The sequence below is a fragment of the Gossypium raimondii genome, chromosome 8 (assembly GCF_025698545.1).
Source record: "Gossypium raimondii isolate GPD5lz chromosome 8, ASM2569854v1, whole genome shotgun sequence".
Lineage (NCBI taxonomy): Eukaryota > Viridiplantae > Streptophyta > Magnoliopsida > Malvales > Malvaceae > Gossypium > Gossypium raimondii.
This window is the reverse complement of record NC_068572.1, coordinates 20672428-20681843: the sequence shown is the minus strand read 5'-3', so window position 1 is coordinate 20681843 and position 9416 is coordinate 20672428.

Here is a 9416-nt window from a genome sequence, read left to right as displayed (position 1 = left end):
ATCGAAGTTAAAAAAAACACCTAAAAACACCATAGTTTTCTCTATTGTCAAGCTTTCGAGTTTTTTAGGTTTTCAATCAAACGCTTTATTTTCCACCAGCTAAGGTATCGAGTCATCTTCCCATTAGTTTTAAATGTTATTTAGTCATTAAATCGCAAGTTTTGAATAAAAGTAAAAAATTGGCTTGTTAATGGTGGATTTCAGGATTTTGCATAAAAATATGGTTTCAAAGTGTTTTTAGCTTATTTTGACATGATTAAGAGGTTTCTAAGCTTACTTTGAAGTTTCATTAAAGAATTCTTAAGTTTTAATGAATTTTCGAGAAATAGTCATAAAAAATATTGAAAAAGTCGATATTATGAATTATAAGATGGAAATTAGTCATAGGTGAATTATAAGATAAGCGTAATTGGTTTTAGGCAAAAATATTGGGTATAAACCAAGATATTTGGGTTTTAAGTTGGCTAGGTTAAAGGTTTCGATTACATGAGAACTTAGTTGAGACATATATTTTTTATTGCTTGTGGTGAGTTCTTAGTTGATTATTGAATGCATTGTTGTGTTGAAGTTCTAGATTCTATAGGACCTTCTACAAGTAGAGGTAAAGGTAAGGAAAAGCTAGTTTGAGGTTTCGAATTTTTGACGAAAGCGTAATTGGTGACTGTTTGGAATAATTGCTTGTGGACATGAGTCAATGTGTTATTTGGGAATTTAGTAGTAGCCTAAACCCTACACTACATTCTGAGTATAAGCTTTGTCGTACCTATGTTATCTTGTGAACTATGTGCTTATGTGTTTGTGAATATGTAAATTGTGATGAGATGCTATAACATGTGATATGTGGTTATGATAACTGCTGTGAAAGTTCAAATGTGTACATTTTATGTATAGGTTATGTTACTGGCAGTGTTTTGCTAATAATGCAAATATGCAGTGATAGTACACGGATAATCGGTAAGTGATATGTGTTTGATTTAAGATATTTTGGCCTTGTAATCTTGAAACCGCTGAATATAGTTGGCATGCCATAGGATTGTGAGTACTCACCTATATGTACAGTGATTTTGGGCGTTGAGGCCCTAATACATGTTGGAGGGATAAGGGAATGTGAGCTAAGCTCCATTCAATGAGACATGTGAGGCGAAATAAGGAGACTGTTAGTTTTATGCTTCACTTTTAGGATATGTTTGACTCTATGAGTCTATGTGATGTGTTGGAGATCCGTGTATCCGGTGAGTGATGATAGAGCTAACTTTTATGTTTCATAACTTAAGTGCCAAATTATCTTAAATTATGAATATGTGTGTATTGTGATATATGTTTATATGACATGCAAGCATTATGCAATTTATCTATAAAGATGTTTTGAGTATTGTTATATATTCTTAAATTTTATGAGATTATATGTATATTGTGATATAGGCTTGAATGTTATGTGATTATACTGAGTATTGTGATATATGCTTAAATGTTATGAGATTATATGTACACCGTGATATATGCTTGAATGCTATGTGATTATACTGAGTATTGTGATATATGCTTGGATGTTAGGTGATTATACAAGTATTGTGATATATGCTTAAAATGTTATGTGATTATATGAGTATTGTGATATATGCTTGGATGTTAGGTGATTATATGAGTATTGTGATATATGCTTAAAATATTATGTGATTATATGAGTATTGTGATATATGCTTGGATGTCAGGTGAATATGTGTGTAATAGGATATATGCTTAAAAGTGAATATGTTTACCATGTAAAAGAACTAGAAAATAATGCACGAGTAAGTATATTATGACATTAGTGTTGGAACTGTTGAGGTTGTGTTATATATTGTTTCGTTCATGCTTGATGAATTGTTTGCATGGTAGTTATTCAAGGTATTCACTGAGCTTGTTAAGCTCACTCACATATTTCTTAAAACCCTTGTAGAGTAGTAAAGTGTCGGTGTGAGTGGTGTGGTTTCTGAGAGGTGATCCAAGCAAGTCTATTTGTTATTTCGTAGGTGTTCTATATGTATTTACATTTTGGGGAATGAGGCAATGTGGTAGACTTGTTTATTGCCATGTTAAGTTCTAGACCTTTTTCTAGTTTTTGGTTCGGTTTATGAGGATTACATGTTAATTGTTATGCTTGGGTACATGAACATGAGGATGGATTGACATTACTTGCTCAAAAACGATTTTATGATATTGAACTTTTAATTAGGCCGTTGAATGATTATTTGTAGAAGTAATTGATGTATAATGTTTAAGAACTAAATTGGAATGGATTAACTGTTGATTTATGTTGCATTCTTAAGGTTTTGGCAGAGGTATCGATAATCGGGTTTTAAAATTGATAGCTTTGTGTTTTAAAACGTATAGGAAGTTAAAATAGAGATTTTGTATTGATACCTTTGCTCGAGTATCGATACTCCTGTAAATTTATCGATACTTCATGATAGGTACTGATAATTTCTGAGACTTTAGTTTTTAAACTAGAAATAAAATGCAAGTTTGGTATTAGTTTTCTAGGTGGTATGATAACTCTTAAAAAGAGTTATATTCTAGGTCTCTAGATGGAATTAATTATTTGAAATTAAGTAAATACATTTGCATTTTTAGGATAATTTAGAACATTGCATAACAAAGCTTAGATTGCGCTCTATTGATCATGATTTATTACTTTTATTACTTAGGGAGGAAAATTTGTGGTTGTGGTTGGACACAGTTTCAGGTAGAAGAAGAGGATGAGGATGATGCAGAAAGAAACTAAGGGAAGTGAAACATTATTGTGGCAAATGGTGAGATTTATTGTCAACACAATTGCCATGGCAATTCCAAGAGGATGAATCCGCACTCTATCCACGTCACTCTCAGCTAGCTGGACGTGTACCAGAAAAGCCAACATGAAAAAAGGAATGAGAAATGTGTTCTGAGGTGGGACAGATCTACCTAATAAAAGAATGAGAGAGAATAAGAAAAAGAGGAGGAGAATTAGCATGAGTCAGAGACTGGTGACAATAATTCTCTCTCTGTGCACAAAGAAGAACTCCATTGGAGAATTCTAGAGAAAAAAAGGGCAGTAGCTTAGAAGAGAGCTGACTACAGACGTGAGGAAGGGGAAGAGAAATCTATCTTGGATTCACGAGCAATCTAGAGAACCAAGAGGAGTTGGAGTGTGGAATTAACTTCCTCAGTTCTTCCTTTGTTTTCTAGATTGAATTTTCTGTGATTCAAAATTAATTGAGAAATGTTGATGAATGACTCTATTTTGATGTTTACTTTTCCACCCACGGACTAAGTCTTTTCTGGGTTAGAGTTGTTTGGGTGAATGTTTTATCATCTTTAATGCCTACGATTTGAGATTATCTATATCACTGTTACATTCGATTCATGCTTATTTTAAATACATGTGTAACACCCTTAACCAGATTTTCATCATCGAAATGGGGTTATAGAGCATTACTGTAAAACCGTAACTATACAAAACATACATTTCATACCTCAACATAAATAGAGCATAAATCATTCATCTACATGCATATCGTCCCTTAATCGAGCCTTTGAGGCCTTAAAAACACTTTAGAAATAATTCAGGATTAAATTGGAATCATTCAAAAAGTTAGGGAAAAAGTTAGAAAATTTGAACTGCAAGGCCGCGTGACTCACACGACTGTGTGGCCAGGCCGTGTGAATCACACGAATGAGACACACAACGACCGTGTCTGAGCTCATGCCCGTACCCGTTTAACTCTCTGAATTGAGTCACATGGCTAAGCCACACGCCCGTGTGCCAGGCCGTGTAACTCTCAAAATAGCTCCACACGCCTGTGTGTTAGGCCGTGTAATAGCCTGACTTGCATGCATTAAAACCTACATGGGACACACGACCGTGTCGCTTGACACACGGCTGAGTCACATGCCTGTGCCTCAAGTCGTGTAGACATGAAGTCAAATTCAAGCCATTTCCAACACTGATTCATGCATCCACCTAAAAAGTTTTAGTGCACATTATCAAAGTATAAAAACCTTATCAAAACTTACATATTATGACCAATTTAATGATCCCAAATCAATCAACCAGTATGCCAATCAAGGCAACTGAAATGCAAATAGTTAAACTTACCTAAACATGCATTTATTGGATCTCATTTCTATCCTTGAACCTAATTCAACCTCAAACAAATGAAACATCAAATTTGACCATTACTATTCCAATACAAAACATGTCATTCGAGCCATTCAGAACATACTACATGATAAAGACAGAATGGCACAAACTAACAAGGTATCAAATGTACCAACATAGTTAACTTACATAATGTATAATTACCAAATCACCTTCTACCATTTTCTAACATTATAGCCTAGTTCAATTATGAACTAAAACATATCACAAGTAACCATTTTTCAATCAATCACCTACATGCCAAATGAATCATATCAATAAGAACTTTAATGTAATATACATTGCATAAATTCATAAGGTTTCAAGATGTACCCAACCAATATAGCTTTCCAAAGCTTACACATACCAAAACATCATTTACACCTGCATTATAATACCGTTGCAATCGTCCGATACATGCCATTATAAACCCTAAGCAAATTACTCAAAAACTACCGATTTGTCCATTGGATAGTGTGATAGATCTCCAACGAACTTCCACCGGTCGAGCTTTTGATAATTTGTAAAGTAAAGGAAAATAACTACATAAGCAATGAATGGTTAGTAAGATCGTACAAACTTTAAACATAATATTCAATTTCAATAATAAACTTTATAGGGTAAATAATAAGCTAAACCAATGCCATAAGATTTATAAAAACTACATAACCATCAACTCACAAATGAGTAAGTCCGTCAAATCACGTATATTTTTCATTCATAACATAATAGGATTTTATAAGATATATTACGAAAACATCAACCTTTTCATAATATTATGAACCTTTACATTTACTTACTTTCCATTTCATTCCAAATGCTTAACATAAGCCAAAACAACATCATCAATATACGAGTTAATGTATTTATTCATAACATAAGTATACTTCTCACATATAAATATAAATATGTCACTTAACTTATCAATCCTTTTATTTCATCATATTACATCCCAATTATGAACTTACCGTTTCCTTACCTTTTCTTACTTGTATCATTTGCATAATACAATACATAAGTATAAACATCAACCAATTACCTAAGTTTGACACAAGCCTAAGCATCAAAAATAACACATGTTAGCATATTCAAACATAATCCGCATGAGTTTAACATAGGTAAGCCAGTACACATGAACATAATTCATTTGAATCCATCATTTTCCTTAACATATCATACTTTAAATGAAACTTACCATTTCAACCCTTTTCATAAATACATGATATAGTTCCTTTTGAACACTTACCATTCCTTTCCTTTTCATGCTCGTTGAACTGTTTAGAATATCATTGGATATGCAGGATAGCTCACACAAAGTGTGCTAACACATAACTGTAACATTTCCTTTCGTTTACATCATTGCTCACACGAGCTGTGGTTGGAATGTAAGCTACAAGATACTGCTTACACGAGCTATGGTGTATTCGCAACAAATGTAGGGCCTCAGCTATCGGTAGGACATTCAAGACTATCACCTAAAACATGGAAACCCTAATGACATGTTATTTGTATCCTAAGAATTCCTAAGGTTCAACCAGGACTCGATATTCGTCCGTACATCATGGCATAAAATCATTTATACTTAATTTCATTTGTTTCATAAGAATGTAATAACATTCAAATTTAGCCAACATTAAAACAATTACAGTTCTTACGAACTAACCTGGCCAAATTGCAACAATGACTAAGTACAGGGGATATTTAGTAATTGTCTCTTCTCCTCGATTTTCCACTCGTTCTTGATCTGAATTAATAATTTCACTCAATTCATTAATTTAGATAGTAAAACCAATTCATTTTATGCAATTTAGTCATTTTGACATTTTACAAAATTACCTAAACTTTTCATTTTATTCCATTTAGTCCTTACATCCTAATCATGTAAATAAACCAATTTTATTGAAAATTTGTACCAGTTGAATGTTAATAGCATTCATTATAGCCCACATTTGTAACAATTTTACACTAAGTCATTCTATTTTTACTATTTCAATAATTTAATCCCAAATCGTTAAATTCTTCAAAATCACTTAATAAAATACCTATAAATAAAAATAATACCTCAAATTCATCATTTAACATCTAAAATCACAAATATTCATCAATAGCAACATTAAAAATCTTTAACAGTTTCAAAAACAAAGGTATGGGCTAGCTGGACCTAGTTGTAATGATCTCAAAAGCATAAAAATTAAAAGAAACGGGTGAAAAATGGCTTACCATGAATATATTGAAGCATGGCTGAACCTTGGTTCTTCTTGCTATGGTGTTTTGGTGATGAACAAAACCATTGAAAAAGAAAACATTATGTTTTCTTATTTTATTAACCTTTTTACTTTATTTTAATAATAAAAAATAACATATAAACATATAGAATTACAAGAATTTAAAGTTTAAACCGTCCACCATCATAAGAATGGGTAATTTATCTTTTAAGGCCATCCAATTATGTTTCTTTAAACAATTAACTCCTTTAAACTAATAATGATTGACTTTTTCAACTATTACGATTTAGTCATTTTTGCTTAATTAACTATCTAAACATCAAAATTTCTTAACGAAACTTTAATACAACCTTATTAACATGCCGTAAATATTTATAAAAATATTTATGGCTCGGTTTATAGAAACGAGGTCCTGATACCTCAGTTTCTAAAAGCACTTGACTTTACGGTCTTACCACTTGAACCTAATTGTTCATTCGAATAACGTAAATTGTTAATTCAAAATTTATTTTAATACCATATATGACTCGTAAATATTAAATAACAATATTATAAAATTACTTGTCAGATTTGTGGCCCCGAAATCACTTTCTACCATTTTCAAACATTATAACCTAGTTCAATTATGAACTAAAACATGTCAGAAGTAACCATTTTTCAATCTATCACCAATATGCCAAATGAATCATATCAACAAGCACTTTCAAGTAATCTAGATCACATAATTTGGTAAGATGTACCCAACCAATATAGCTTTCCAAAGCTTACACATACCAAAACATCATTTACACATGCACTATAATGCCATTACAATCGTCCCATACATCCCATTATAAACTGTAACCAAATTACTTAAAAACTATCGATTTGTCCATTGGATAGTGTGATAGATCTACAACAAACTTCAAATCGATCAAGCTTTCGATAATCTATAAAATAAATGAAAATAGCTACGCATGCAATGAATGCTTAGTAAGCTCGTATAAACTTTAAACATAATATTCAATTTCAATAATAAACTTTATAGGGTAAATAATAAGCTAAACCAATGCTATAAGATTTATAAAACTACATAACCATCAACTCACAAATGAGTAAGTCCGTCAGAGTCACATATATTTTCATTCATAACATAATAGGAATTTATAAGATATATTACGAAATCATCAACCTTTTCATAAGATTATGAACCTTTCTATTTAATTACTTTCCATGTCATTCCAAATGCTTAACATAAGCCTAAACAACATCATCAATTCACGAGTTAGTGTATTTATTCATGACATGAGTAAATTCATCCATAACATAAGTATACTTCTCACTTATAAATACGTCATTTAACTTATCAATCATTTTATTTGATCATATTAAATCACAATTATGAACTTACCGTTTCATTACCTTTTCTTACTCATATCATTTGCATTATACAATACATAAGTATAAACATCAATCAATTACACAAGCTGAAAACAAGCCTAAGCACTAACAACAACACATATTAGAATATTCAAACATAATCCACATGAGTTTAACATAGGTAAGCCATGAACATACTTCATTTGAATCCATCATTTTCCTTAACATATCATACTTTTAATGAAACGTACCATTTCAATCCTTTTCATAAATACATGATATAGTTCCTTTTAAACACTTACCATTCCTTTCCTGTTCATGCCCATTGAACCGTTTAGAATATCATTGGATACGCGGGATAGCTCACATGAAGCGTGCTAACATATAACTGTATCATTTCATTTCCTTTACATCATTGCTCACACAAGCTGTGAAATGGGGCTGCTTACACAAGTTGTGGGTCAGAATGTAAGCTACACGATACTTCTCACACGACCTATGGTGTATCCGCAACAAATGTATAACCTTAGCCATTGGTAGGACATTTAAGACCAGCACCCGAAACATGGAAACCCTAATGACATGTCATTTGTATCCTAAGAATTCCTATGGTTTAATCAGGACTCGATATCTGTCAATACATCATGACATAAATTCATTTATACTTAATTTCATTTGTTTCATAAGAATGTAATAACATTCAAATTTAGCTAACATTAAAACAATTACTGTTCATACAAACTTACATGGCTAAATGGCACCAATGACTAAGTATAAGGGCTATTGGGTGATTTTCGCGTCTCGTAGATTTTCCACTCGTTCTGATCTAAATTAATAATTTCATTCAATTAATTAATTTAGATAGTAAAACCAATTCATTTTATGCAATTTAGTCATTTTGACATTTTTACAAAATTACCCTAAACTTTTCATTTTTATTCAATTTAGTCTCTATATCCTAAACATGCAAATAAACCAATTTTATTGAAAATTTATACCACCAAACATTAATAGCATCCATTATAGACCACTTTTGCAATAATTTCATACCACGTCCTTGTATTTTTATTATTTCAACAATTTAATCCTTAATCGTTAAATTCATCAAAATCACTTAACAAAATACTTATAAATAACAACTAATACTTCAAATTCATCATTTAGCATCTAAATCACAAAGATTCATCAATGAAAACATTCAAAATCTTTAACAGTTTCAAAAACGAAGGTACGGGCTAGCTGGACCTAGTTGTAACGATCTAAAAACAATAAAAATTAGAAGAAACAGGTGAAAAATGGCTTACCATGCATATATTGAAGCATGGCTGGGCTTTGGTTCTTGTTGCCATGGTGTTTCAGTGATGAACAAAAACATTGAAGAAGAAAACATTATGTTTCTTATTTTGTTAACCTTTTTACTTTATTTTAATAATAAAAAATAACATATAAACATATACAATTAAAACAATTTAAAGCTTAAACCGTCCACCATCATACGAATGGGTTATTTATCCATTAAGGCCATCCAATTATGTTTTTTAATTAATTAACACCTTTAAACTAATAGCATTTGACTTTTCCAACTATTACAATTTAGTCATTTTTTCTTAATTAATTATCTAAACATCAAATTTTCTTAACAAAACTTTGATACAATCAGATTAACATTCCGT